Raw genomic sequence first — 14,877 nt, 5'->3', positions numbered from 1 at the left:
AGTAATTTAAAGTTAAATAAAATAAAAATACGACCCTGTTAGATTAAACTACCCACATTTTTGAATAGATCAGTGCTATGTCTGTAGCCCTTTCAGGACCAAGGGACATATTTGTCCCATAACTTTAAAATCCTATAAATTTTGATTGGGATAGTCTACAGTTCTAAATTTGATATGTACGGATTCCATATGATACTGCCTTTATGTAAACAAACTGGTTCCGACATTCATTCATTAGCGTCGTTGCTAGATTGACGAGAAGATTCACTTGCCACACTGTCCATAAGCCAGAAGTGTGATTTTTTTAAATAAAAATAATATTTCACAAAAAAAAATCAATTTTTTGGCATCTGCAAGCCCTTTTTACCATAAAAATGTCATCAAAACCACAAAAATTGGCCTACGATCTTTATGGTCCTGAAAGGGTTAAACAAGCCGAGATTGAACCTTTCAAACAGCTGGGAGTTGGATGACAACTGAGGTTATGATGCGACAGATTTTCCATGCCAGCTTCAGACAGCACAGCCAGTACACCCATAACCACCTCCTCTAAGATCTGCCTCGTATAACTCATTACTGGAGCAAACCGCTACATCAGCATCACAGGAAGAAAAGGAATGAGGGCACATCAACTGACCTGGGCCCAAGCACTGCCAGATCCAGAAAAATCCTCGGCCAGAACGTCAGAAATGATACCAGCGCACCTCAAAACACAGCATCAGAAACAAGGTAAAAAGGGGTCGATGTGTCTTGAATTAGGGCCCGACATGGGCCTTCGAAGTTAGCAGTTTTTAGGGTGGGCCCAACTTTGGCCGAAGTTTTCACAATGTAGCCATCTGGGAACTGAAAGTTTAAATCAACACGGAGCAGAAGTGCCACAATTAACAGTCCCAATGTCAATCCTTCATTAAAAAAAGAGGGGAAGACATTCCTCTTATCTTCTCATATTTCATTAACACAGGTAGTCGTAGGATCTCAGCTGAATAAAGGATTAGCTTAACAGGGATCTGGAGCCAAGAGGAGAAAAAGTCATATGGCTTCATGTAAAACTTAAGTGTCAAACAGTCTTCAAATCCAAGATATCTACACTGATACAAAGAACTGTTTTTAAGTCATCTAGATCAGTGTTTTCAACCTTTTTACACCTATGGACCGGAAGAAATAAAATAATTATTCTGTGGACCGTGAAGAACACTGGGCTAAGTTATGGGCAAGGCCCCGCCCATCTCTACCCAATCTCCACCTCAGACCCCCGCCCCCATAATAGTACTAATTCCATCTTGCACATCCCGTGCCTTATCTGGAAGCCTTCCCTCTGACGTTGCAACGTCAGAGAGGCTTCTGGTTCAGGCGCAGGATGCTCATAGGAGCCACTGTCTGTGGCTTTGTGCACTGAATCAGTTAGGAAGAGGGAGCTGGCTCGAAGGTAACGCCGCATCTATCGTACCATGGACCAGTGGTTAAAGAACACTGTTTTGGGTCTGATGTACGTGTTGGCCCTGTAGACCGGCAGGAAATTTCTGTGGACCGGCACTGGTCCATGGACCGGTGGTTGAAGAACACTGATCTAGATTATTGTAATACCATCTATTTAGTTGTTATCTAGCTAAAACGCCGTTGAAACTTAACCTCCATTGCTTTACGTTATATTCATGGCAGAAAAAGACGCTCATGGTCCATCCAGTTTGCCCAGTATTTTGAAAAGGGATATAATAGTTTAGATTGTTACATACCTTATACGTTTACTTTTTTATGCTTAAGGATAAACTTAGTATCTTATGTTGTACACCTCACTTCCTAAAACTTTGTTCTTACAATCTGAGACTTTTAATCATGACTTGACTAAAAGTAGACACAAAATGGGAGGAAACACTAACACTAACAAACAGACGTTCTTCTTATCTGACAATTAACTAACTGTTAACTAACTAACTACTAATACTAACTAACTAACTACTCCATCCCTCCCGCAACACTTACTGACCAACACCTAACAGCCCCCACCCTAACAAACATCCTAAAAAAAAAAAATAATAAATAAATAAATAAATAAAATTTTAAATTAAGAAATAATAACAATAAACCTTTGTAATGGCAGGTAGGACTAGAAGCAGCAAGACTTCAATCAAAACAGGCAGTTCAGTCACCGAGAGCACCCAGGGGATGGCTATGGTCCGAGTACAGATGGAAGGAGAACCAGGACGGAGGGCAGAGGTCTCTGTACAGACCGAGGCCATCCCCTCAAAGATGTCTACAGTCTCAACGCAGACAGAAGTAATGGATCAACCGGACGACAGCCTTTGGATGGAGCTAAAGAGCCTGAGAGAGGAGGTTCAGCGCTTAAGGAGCATCCGAGACGACGAGACCTTCATCGATGGAGTCATCCAGGAGCTGTCTCAGATCGCTGAACAGGAACCTGACAAGACCACCCTGGGAACACCCATAGCATCCAAAACGGCCACCTTGAGACAAACTACCGGAATGCAGGAAGTGGTTGGAGACGCTGACTCCTGGCAGTTGGTGACTTCCTCCACAAGAAAACGCAAAGGACCTAACTCTGTCTCTTTTTCCCCCATACAGGACAGCTCAACATCGACACCTCATATCGCCCTGAGGAACAGATATCAGCTGCTACAGGAAGGTCCGGAGAAAGAGCTGCAAGTAGTTGTTCAGCAGACGGTTCCAACTCCGCAATCAACAGTACAGCCCACCCCTAAGAAGCGCAGAGTGGTGGTCATCGGAGATTCGCTGCTGAGGGGCACCGAGGGACCAATCTGCAGACCAGACCTACAATCAAGAGAGGTATGCTGTTTGCCAGGGGCCAGGATCCGGGATGTCACTGCTTGCATTGACAGACTCATTAAGCCCCGAGACCACTTCCCCATGGTTCTAATCCACGTAGGAACCAACGACACCGCAAGGAGCAGCCCGGACATCATACCTGAAGACTTCAGGGCCCTGGGGGAGAAGCTGAGGAGGATGGATGCGCAGGTAGTCTTCTCCTCGATTCTTCCAGTGAGGGGCAAGGGCAGAGCCAGAGAGGATCTAATACAGAGGGTGAACGACTGGCTGCGAGGATGGTGCAAGGAGATGAACTTCGGGTTTCTGCACCATGGAGAAGCATTGCAAGGACTACAGGGACACGACGGGCTACACCTAACCAGAAGAGGGAAGAATGTCCTTGGACACCGCCTAGCCCGCCTACTCCACAGGGCTTTAAACTAGGTAAGTCGGGGGAGGGTACAGGCACAAACAACATACCAGGCGAACTAAAATGCCAATACATTTTTGAGGGTGAGGAAAGTAGTCACCGAAATTCTGGGTCAGGGGTGAGTGCACACACTTTTGAGTCGGGAGTAGGGTCACATCATATTTATGGGTCACATTGTAATTCCGGGTCTAGGGGGAGTACACACTGTAGTTCTGGGTATATGGGGAGTACACATTGTGGTTCTGAGCATCAGGAAAGCACAAATAACACAAACAATGTTAAAGGTGTTCAAATAGCTCAAGCAGGAATATCCCCACTGAGACGTAACAAAAATATAACATGGAGGGCTATGTACGTCAACGCACACAGTTTAGGAAACAAGATCCTGGAATTGGAAACAGAAATAAGGAATGCCGACCTGGATGTGGTGGCGATATCCGAAACCTGGCTCACAGACTCCCACGGGTGGGACATGGTCATACCGGGTTACAACTTGCTTCGCCGGGACAGAGAGGGTAGGATGGGAGGGGGTGTAGCATTATATACTAAAGATGACATTAAGGTCACGAGAATCTCAGATGTCCAGTATACTGGGGAATCCCTTTGGGTTAATTTGGCCAGAGGGAAGGACAAATGCTTGTATCTTGGCGTAATTTACAGACCCCCAAGACAACAGGATGACCTGGATATGGAAATAATCGAAGATATAGAAAATATCACCTTGCGTGGGGACACAGTACTGCTAGGTGACTTCAACATGCCTGATGTGGATTGGGTTACACTTACCTCTGCTTCCGGCAGCAGCAGGAGGCTATTAAACTCTATGAAAGGAGCAAAACTCAGGCAACTGGTGTTGGAACCAACAAGGGATCAGGCAATACTGGACCTGATACTTACCAATGGAGAAAGTGTCACAGAGGTCTCGGTGGGCGACACATTGGCCTCCAGTGACCACAACATGGTATGGTTCAATATCAGGAAAGGTTTCACTAAATCTACTACACTAACCAAAGTCCTCAAATTCAAGGACACAAATTTCAAAGATATGGGAGACTTCGTTCACCAGGCGCTACAAAGCCAAGAAGAAACCGATAACGTGGAAGACATGTGGTCGACTTTGAAGGCAACCATACAAGAAGCAACAAACCGCTATGTAAAATCAGTAAGTAAACGAAGAAGGAACAATAAGCCACAGTGGTTTACTGCGGAGATCTCAGACCTGATCAAGGAGAAGAAAAAAGCATTCATCTCTTACAAACAATCAGGGAAGCAGGACTCTAGAGCAGACTACCTGACCAAATCAAAAGCCGTCAAAACAGCAGTCAGGGAGGCTAAATTCCTCATGGAGGAGTCTCTAGCAAAGAACATCCAGAAGGGAGATAAATCCTTCTTCAGGTATATCAGTGATAGAAGAAAAAACTCAGGCGGGATTGTACGTCTTAGGACTCCAGATGGAGACTATGTGGAAAAGGATTCGGAAAAAGCCCAACTATTAAATGAATACTTCTGCTCAGTCTTCACCCGAGAAGCACCAGGGCTCGGCCCTCAGCTACAGGCAAGGGTTGGCTCAGTTGACCCGTTTAGTAACTTTGAGTTTACGCCCAGCAGTGTCTACGGTGAGCTGTCAAAGCTCAAGGTTAACAAAGCAATGGGGCCGGACAACCTGCACCCCAGGGTGCTTAGGGAGCTGAGTGATGTCTTGGCGGAGCCACTGTCCGCGCTCTTCAACCTCTCCCTTAGTACAGGCAGCGTCCCGTTGGACTGGAGGACGGCTAACGTCATTCCACTGCACAAGAAAGGCTCAAAGATGGAGACAGCAAACTACAGACCAGTGAGTCTAACATCGATAGTGAGCAAACTAATGGAAACTCTAATCAAACACCAATTAGATAAGATCCTGGAGGAGGAGAATCTACGGGATCCCCGACAACATGGATTTACTAAGGGAAGATCCTGCCAATCCAACCTGATCAGCTTCTTTGATTGGGTGACAGGGAAGCTGGATATTGGGGAGTCCCTGGACATCGTGTACCTGGACTTTAGCAAAGCATTCGATAGCGTACCACACCGCAGGTTACTGAGCAAGATGAGTTCTATAGGATTAGGTAACACATTGACGAAATGGGTTGGGAGCTGGCTTGGAGGTAGGCTCCAAAGGGTGGTGGTGAACGGCACCCCCTCCGAAATGACGGAAGTGATTAGTGGAGTACCACAGGGCTCAGTCTTGGGCCCAATCCTATTCAACATCTTTATAAGAGACTTGGCAGAAGGGCTTCGAGGTAAAATAACATTATTCGCCGATGACGCCAAACTGAGTAATGTAGTGGGCAAATGCACAACAGACGAAGATTCAATGCCTGACAACATGATGCACGACCTACTCCTACTGGAGCGATGGTCTAGGACATGGCAACTCAACTTCAATGCCAAAAAATGCAAAGTTATGCACCTGGGCAGCCAGAATCCATGCAAGTCTTATACCCTTAATGGCGAGATCCTAGCAAAAACGGTAGCAGAACGAGACTTGGGGGTAATCGTCAGTGAGGACATGAAGTCTGCCAATCAAGTGGAGCAGGCTTCGTCCAAGGCAAGACAAATCATGGGCTGCATACGAAGGGGTTTCGTCAGTCGTAAGGCGGAAGTCATTATGCCATTGTATAGATCCATGGTGAGGCCCCACCTGGAATACTGTGTGCAATTCTGGAGGCCGCATTATAGCAAGGATGTGCTGAGACTGGAGTCGGTGCAAAGAATGGCCACCCGGATGGTCTCGGGACTCAAGGATCTACCATACGAAAAACGGCTTGACAAATTACAGCTATACTCGCTCGAGGAGCGCAGAGAGAGGGGAGACATGATTGAGACGTTCAAGTATCTTACGGGCCGCATCGAGGCGGAGGAAGATATCTTCTTTTTCAAGGGTCCCACGACAACAAGAGGGCATCCGTTGAAAATCAGGGGCGGGAAACTACGAGGTGACACCAGGAAATTCTTTTTCACTGAAAGAGTGGTTGATCGTTGGAATAGTCTTCCACTGCAGGTGATTGAGGCCAGCAGCGTGCCTGATTTTAAGGCCAAATGGGATCGGCACATGGGATCTATTCACAGGGCAAAGGTAGGGGAGGGACATTAAGGTGGGCAGACTAGATGGGCTGTGGGCCCTTATCTGCCGTCTACTTCTATGTTTCTATGTTTCTATGAAAACCTTTTTAGAAATCAGGACTAGAGAATGACACGGTGACAAAATTCATCACCGTTCCCGTCCCCGCGGATAACCGCAGGAAATAATCCCATGTCATTTTTTAGTGTCTATTTCAACCTCGGTCCTTCTACACCAGCATTCTTCAAAGCAAAGCTTGAGGGTCAGTGGTTGTGGCCATTCATGCTCTGATTCTTATGTGAGCCAAGGATAATGAAGCCATTGTGACATCACTGATGTGATTGGCTCTTAGGCACTGGTGGAATGAGGCATTATGACATCACAATATCTGCTCTGGATACCAGAGACTGTCATTCTGTAGTGTCTATTTCAACCTCAGTCCTTCTACACCAGCATTCTTCAAAGCAAAGCTTGTGGATCAGTGGTTGTGGCCATTCATACTCTGATTCTTCCCTCTTTCCTTAAAGAATGACATGAAGATGGTTTCCTGCGGTTATCCGCGGGGACGGGGACGGTGATGAATTTTGTCACCGTGTCATTCTCTAATCAGGACTACTGTGGAGCCGCAGTAGTTAATGGCTAAGTTTGCAATAATATTTTGTGACAGGCTTAAATGCAACTTGTTGTCATTGCCTTTTGAAAGAACCTTAGCTTTGACCTAATGGGATATCGCGCAAGAGGGCTGGGCGGTAACAACAACCGTATGGCGTTCTGACTTCTGCAGCATTAAGTCACTTTTTCATCACATTGGCATCGACTGGTTTTATGTTCACCTCTTTAAACATGACCAAGAGTAGCCTTGCAGCTTTACATGAAGCACTGGCAAACTTCAATTAAGCCATATGACTTTTTCCCCTTTTGGCTCCAGTTCCCCGTTACGAGAATAATTGCTTCAAGCAGCTGAATGCTTGTGCTAGAAAACCGTTGCCAGGGTTCCCGATTTAGCTCTGCATGAAATGCACTGCGTGCTGCTGTTATCCTGTACAATGAACAGTAAGAACATAAGAATAGCCATACTGGGTCAAAGCAATGGTCCGTCTAGGCCAGTATTCTGTTTCCAACAGTGGCCAATCCAGGTCCCAAGTGGAGGAGACTTATCTCAAAAGCTAATAAATTTGATCATATAACTCCTCTTCTTAAGGAAGCCCATTGGCTCCCAGTGGCCCACAGAATAATTTACAAACTTTGCTTACTCACATTTAAATCCCTTCTATTTAAAACTCCGGCTTTTATTCATAAATTATTAATCCCTTATTCTTCTAATAGAACTTTAAGATCAGATGAACAGCACTTATTAACAATTCCCTCGCTAAAAATAATCAATACGCGTCGGCAGTATATCTTCTCAGTCACAGCTCCCCAAACCTGGAATTCTCTCCCCAATTATCTACGTGAAGAACTCAACTTAGAAAAATTTAAAAGTAAACTAAAAACTTTCTTATTTAACGACGCCTTTGTTATTTAATACTATTTGGTCTCATTTAATATATTTTTTACAAGTCTTGGAACCAATTCTATTCTCTTTTCTATAACATTTTTTCAATTATCCCCTCTCTTATCCCATCCATATGTGTTTTCCTTTATATGTTTCCCATTCTGCTCAAATATATTGTAATTTTTCCCCCTACTTATCCTAATGTTTCCAGTTTATCTCGTAACTGTCCATGTCTCGTTTGTTTTTAATTATTTTTAAAACTTCTTTTATATTGTAATTTTAATCATGTGTAAATCGCTTTGAAACCGATAAAGCGATCAATCAAATATATATTAAACTTGAAACTTGAAACTTGAGTGACCTAGTGCAGTGTTTCTCAACTCAGTCCTGGAGTACCCCCTGGCCAGTCGGGTTTTCAGGATATCCACAATGAATAGGCATGAAAGAAATTTGCATATAATGGAAGCAGTGTATGCAGATCGAGTTTTTATGCATATTCATTGTGGATATCCTGAAAACCCGACTGGCCAGGGGGTGCTCCAGGACTGAGTTGAGAAACACTGCACTAGGCCTAGTGGTTGGAGCAGCTTCCTTGGCACCTTGAGGTTGAGAGTTTGATTCTCACTGCAGCTCCTTCTGACTCTGGGCAAGTCGCTTAAAACTTCATTGCCCCAAGTACAAAATAAGTACCTGTCTAAAATATGTAAACTGCTTTTATTGTAGCCACACGCAGAGAAAGTGGTATATCATGCCTTATCCCCTTTACCTGGCAGAAATCCAAATAGTAGCAACGCTCCATGCTACCAGTCCCAGGGCAAGCAGTGTGTTCCCCTATGTCTGTCTCTAATTAACCCCCCCTCCCACACACACACACACTTTTAACTAGTCTGCAATAGCTGTTATTAGCGCAGGGAGCTGTGCTGAATGTTCCGCGCGGCTCCCGACGCTCGTAGGAACTCTGTGAGCGTCGGGAGCCGCATGGAGCATTCAGCGCCGCTCCCTACGCTAATAACTGCTATCACGGTTTAGTAAAAGGAGGGTTAAAAGAATGAGCCTCAAAAAAAACTTGTCCAATTCATTATTAACCATCAGGTCACCTGCTTGCTTTATTTTCTAGGTGCTTGTAAAAAGCAGCCCTTTTCGGACCTCCGTCTCTTCCCCAACATGCATGTTCATATGCCACTTTGACCTGGGAGGAAAAATGATCTCTCAGATTTATTGGAGTACTGTAAGAATCAATTCACAGAAACTTATACGTGGAATAAATAAATAATATACGTCCTGACTTTTGAATGCCCCATTTACATCTGAAGGAGGATCTATGTAGACTTGGAAGAGCTTACATTACGGCATTGTGGGAAGTTCCTCTTTAATTTCTTGGTCATCAGTTGAGTTTCTCATGTTCCCCTTGGTGCTGATTTCATACTTTTCTAGCCTTGTATTCTTGCTAAGAGTGCTTTTTATTTTAACTCAGTCCCCTGATACCATCAAAACAAAGCTTGGGAGCTTTACAGCAAATGTAAAACAAACCCAAAATGGGATTTAGCTCACTGCAGTCAACTTCCTACATCCAGGGCTGGGCCACGTCAATCTAGCCAGTGATGCCTTCCACTCTAGCCTTAGCCTAGCTTTTGAGTAGGTTGTTTATAAAGTCACATTTATGGACGGTGAAAGATTAAGGGATCCCCACCAGCATGGCTTTACAAAGGGAAGGTCTTGTCAATCCAACCTGATAAGTTTCTTTAACTGGGTAACAAGAAAACTGGATGGGGGTGAGTCCCTGGACATCGTGTATTTGGACTTTAGCAAGGCTTTTGATAGTGTTCCACACCAGAGGTTACTGAACAAGATGAAATTATTAGGACTAGGGGAAACACTGACAGCATGGGTACAAGATCAAAAACGTCGAAAGTGACCAGGGTTCGATGCTATTTAATATCTTTGTAAGGGATCTGACTAAGGGACTTTGAGGCAAAATTACATTATTTGCCGATGATTCTAAACTATGCAACATTGTGGGCAGGGCAACAGAACCTGACAGCACAACCAGGCCCAGCACTATGGAGCAGGACCTGCTTTTATTGGAACAATGGCCCAGTACTTGGCAATTAAACTTTAATGCCAAAAAATGCAAGGTAATGCATCTTGGGAACGGAAATCCATGCAGAACATACACCTTGAACGGGGAAAACTTAACTAGAACTACTGCAGAAAGAGACCTGGGAGTTCTCATCTGGGAAGATATGAAAGCTGCCAATTAGGTGGAGAAAGCGTCAGCAAAAGCTAGACAAATGCTGGGTTGCATCAGAAGAAGCTTTGTCAGCCGAAAGCCTGAAGTCATACTACCGTTATACAGAGCCATTGTGAGACCTCACCTGGAGTACTGTGTCCAGTTTTGGAGGCCACATTATCAAAAGGATGTGAAGAGAATGGAGTCAATCCAGAGAATGGCCACTAGAATGGTCTCAGGACTGAAAGACATCCCTTATGGAGACCGTCTGACCAGACTGTGTTTATATTCTCTCGAAGAGCGCAGAGAAAGGGGGGACATGATAGAAACGTTCAAATATATCATGGGTCGCATTAAAGTAGAGGAACAAATCTTCTTTCTAAAGGGTCCCACGGAGACAAGAGGGCATCCGCTGAAACTTATGGGGGGAAGATTTCATGGCGACACCAGGAAATACTTCTTCACCAAATGGGTTATTGATCGATGGAATGATCTTCCACGCCAGGTGATCGAGGCCAGTATCGTGCTCGACTTCAAGAGTCGATGGGACAAACAGGTGGGGGCACCACAGAGCTATGCCCAGGGAGGAAGGTTCGTATTGATTAAGTGGGCAGACTTGCGGGAGGGAGGGTTCTGGAGTGGGCAGACTTGTTGGGCCACCGGCCCTTTTCTGCTGTCATACTCTATGTTTCTATATATTGCCTTTTATAAAATGCTACACATATGTCCCATGTGTCTGCCTTGTTAAGGTGGCAGAAAAGTGTAAAAATGATCAATCCTACATTGTTTTATAGTGGCATAAGATAACGATTAGTAATTACTATGTATGTTTATTGCCTTTCAGATCTTTACCTCAACATAGTAGGGTTTGTTTTTTTTGTTCCTGTTTAGATAAATAGGAAATAGGTAAATGTACTGAGAGCTGTGGTCTGTTCTCATTCTTGGAGTTGATTGCTTCATTCTTTACATTAAGGCTATTTATCACTAATTTGATACTTAGTGAGAAAATTCTATAAATGGTGCCTTAGACGCTAGTAGGTGAGAAATGCTGTTTCAAACGGCGATTAACATTATATTTAAAATAGAGTTCTGAACGGGGATCGCGGGAATCCCGCAGGTCCCACAGGGTTCCCGCAGGAATCTCCCCCTAACCCACGGGACTTCCACGGGGACCCCCCTCTGGCCCAAGGGACTCCCACGGGGACCCCCTCTAGCCAACGGGACTCCCACGGGGATGGAAGGTTTGGAAGCAGGGTTCGCCATATAATATAATGGACACGTCAGCCTTAGTAAAAGAGGGGGGTTTATAAGTTAATTACCTGAACAGAAAACAAATAAAGGGTTCCACCAAAGAGGTTCCACAAGGAAAACAGCAGCGCAAACACAAAAGAAACTGTGGAATTGATGATCCTGTCAGAAGTAATTGCTGCTTTTTATGGGGACGGGTGGGGACGGAGAGGATCCTGGCGGGGATGGGCGGGGACGGAGAGGATCCTGCCGGGGACGGGTGGGGATGGAGAGGATCCTGACGGGGACGGGTGGGGACGGAGAGGATCCTGACGGGGACGGGTGGGGACAGAGAGGATCCTGGTGGGGATGGGCGGGGACAGAGAGGATCCTGGCGGGGATGGGCGGGGACGGAGAGGATCCTGCCGGGGACGGGCGGGGACGGAGAGGATCCTGACGGGGACGGGCGGGGACGGAGAGGATCCTGGCGGGGATGGGCGGGGACGGAGAGGATCCTGGCGGGGACGGGCGGGGACGGAGAGGATCCTGCCGGGGACGGGCGGGGACGGAGAGGATCCTGCCGGGGACGGGCGGGGACAGAGAGGATCCTGGCGGGGACGGGTGGGGACGGAGAGGATCCTGACGGGGACGGGCGGGGACGGAGAGGATCCTGGCGGGGATGGGCGGGGACGGAGAGGATCCTGACGGGGACGGGCGGGGATGGAGAGGATCCTGGCGGGGACGGGTGGGGACGGAGAGGATCCTGGCGGGGACGGGTGGGGACGGAGAAGATCCTGGCGGGGACGGGTGGGGACGGAGAGGATCCTGGTGGGGATGGGTGGGATTTCTGTCCCCATGCAACTTTCTAATTTAAAGCACCTACTGTCACCTATATAAAAGGTGCTGGAATCACACCTCCAGAGGCATTTCCTGGTGCCTAACACCACTATGAGCATGGCTAACGCTGGAAGTGGCGTTAGGTACCATAAAGTGCCTATGTAGATGCGATTAACAGCAAAGATAGGCGCTGGAAATGTAGACTTGGAAAGCCCTGGCCTATATTTCCAGCACCTGTCTTTCCCAGAGGCATGATTCTCTTTCAGTGGTCTCAAACTCGCAGCCCGCCAGGGTGCTATTTTGAGGCTCTCAGTATTATAAAGAAGGATTCTTTATGGAAAACCTGTGCCTTAAGTGTCTGGCGGTCACGTCCGGCGGTCGCTGTAACCTCTTACAAGCGCTTTCCTGCATCTGTGCGTGATTGTGAGGTGGCGTGGAGAGGACAATCGCGTACAGACGCAGGAAAGCGCTTGCATGAGGGTACAGCAATGAGGCGGGCAACGTTCCAGAATGTAAGGTAACCGTTGGAGGCAGTGCAGCTTGTGCGTGTGTCCGGTGCTGGAGGAGGTGAGAGCTGAAGGCGGTTGCGGACGCAAAGCACAAGTTTTCCATAAAGAATCATTCTTTATAATTCCGAGGGCCTCAAAATAGTTAGTCCAAAATCTTCTCTTGCATTTGATACTTTTTCACTTTCTGCATGTTCCACTCCTTTCAGCTGTGTGTAGCTGAAATTATCAGAAGCAATTAAGGAAAGATTTATAAACTATAATGAGTTTTACCTCATGCAAAGTTGTCATTTCTTTAATAAGACATAAACTATTTTTTCTGCGGCCCACCAAGTACCTGCAGATTCAAAATGAGACCCTGTAAACGGTTTGTTTGAGACCGCTGCTTTATATGGCGCCATCACATGACTGACATGTGATCAGCGGCCACCGATCTCGGCACTGTATAGAGAATCCGGTCCTTAGTGCATTGCATCACGCTTGGATTTCTGAACCTGGAGAGTGTGACGCAGTGGTTAAAGCTACAGCCTCAGCACCCTGAGGTTGTGGGTTCAAACCCTGGGCAAGTCAATTAATCCCTCCATTGCCCCAGGTATATTAGATAGATTGTGAGCCCAATGGGGACAGACAGGGAAAAATGCTTAAGTACCTGAATAAATTCATGTAAACTGTTCTAAACTCCCCTGGGAGAGCAGTATAGAAAATTGGATAAATGAATGGTATGAAAAGTTTCAGCCTCTGATCACCAGAGCTGGTATTGTGATGTCATAATGCCTCATTCCACCAATGCCTAAGAGCCAACTTCAACAGTGATGTCACAATGGCTTGATTGGCCTATACTTGGCTCACTTCTACTACATTTTGATTTCTAGAGTGGCACAGTGGTTAAAGCTACAGCCTCAGCACCCTGAGGTTGTGGGTTCAAACCCACGCTGCTCCTTGTGACCCTGGGCAAGTCACTTAATCCCTCCATTGCCCCAGGTACATTAGGGAAATTGTGAGCCCACCGGGACAGACAGGGAAAAATGCTTGAGTGCCTGAATAAATTCATTGTAAACCATTCTGAGTTCCCCTGAGAGAACAGTATAGAAAATTAAATAAATGTGTAAACTTAAAATTGTTTTTCTATTTTAAAAAGTGGAACTTATTTTCCATAGGGACTAAACATGTCAGTTGAAGAGCAGGACAGTTGTTTCTGCTTATTTCACCCAGCAAACTTGCGAGTCTTTAATTTTTGAAGACTTTCTTCAAGCTTTACGATACATATAATGCAGTTCAGCATGCAGCTTAAAATTCTGGAATTGAAATCTCTTGTGCAGGGCTGGGATCCCGTGTGGAGAGTGAAATTGTTGCCCCTAGAGAATGACATAGGGACAGATTTTATCCCCGTTACCGCATAATCTATTTCCATCCCCATCCCTTCCCCGCAAACTCTGCCCCTGACTCTGACCCATCCCCGCAAGCTGTGCCTCTTATCTGCACAAGCCTCAAACACTTTAAAATCATAAGTGTTCGAAGCAGGTGCAGATGAGGACAGAGCTTGCAGGGTTGGGGGGCAGCGACAGAACTCACGGGGGCGGGATGGTGACAGAGAGAGATCCTGTGGGGACAGGGATAAATTTGTCCCCGTTTCATTCTCTAGCTGCCTCATTTCTATGGTGGCATTTTTGGCACAATGTCCCCTTTTTGCTTGCAGTGATGGTTCCAGCTTCTTTCACCTATTCTGTATCTTCCGTTCTCTCTTCCCCCCCACCCCCTCCCTTCTCTTTCTCCTGCCCACATGATGTGGAATAAAATAAGGTGCCCCCTCATCTGTGCCACCGTATGCAGCTGCACAGATCACATATCCCAAACCCTAGCCCTGCTGTTGTGTTTAAATTGGTCATTCTGTCCTGTTACAAGCTCATCGACGAGGAGCTCTGGGTTGGGAACAGAAAATTCACTATGGGATTCAAACAGTTTTAAATTACATTAGTAATTAACTTGGCTTTTATTTGTCTTTTAAATGCTCCAGTGGAAGGCTTATATTAATAATGACCTCGAGGTTACGTATTTTGATCATGCCTTGCTTGGCTATGCAGTCTGCCTTCGCTTTTCCTGCAGAGTATTAACTATGAGCAAATGCTATCCCTTGTTTCTGCTCGGAGGGGGGTCTTTTGTGTTTAAAATTCAGTGCGATTTCCTTGCCCAGTTAGGTGCTTTGATCAGCAATAAATTTTAGCTTTTTGTTGGTACTGTCAAACTTTCAAAGTAAAAGTTTTCATTTTTATG

General features: G+C 45.9%; 1 protein-coding gene across 1 annotated transcript in view; it reads left to right on the top strand.

Moving 5' to 3' along the window:
- The window catches only part of ME3 (malic enzyme 3), a 204,977-nt gene that overhangs the window by 41,536 nt on the left and 148,564 nt on the right, over positions 1-14,877 (top strand). The gene's annotated exons all lie outside the window — the stretch shown is intronic.

The sequence above is a fragment of the Geotrypetes seraphini genome, chromosome 6 (genome assembly GCF_902459505.1).
Source record: "Geotrypetes seraphini chromosome 6, aGeoSer1.1, whole genome shotgun sequence".
In the NCBI taxonomy this organism is placed as follows: Eukaryota; Metazoa; Chordata; class Amphibia; order Gymnophiona; family Dermophiidae; genus Geotrypetes; species Geotrypetes seraphini.
Note: the sequence above shows the minus strand (reverse complement) of the source record. Positions and strands in the feature narration are given on the sequence as shown.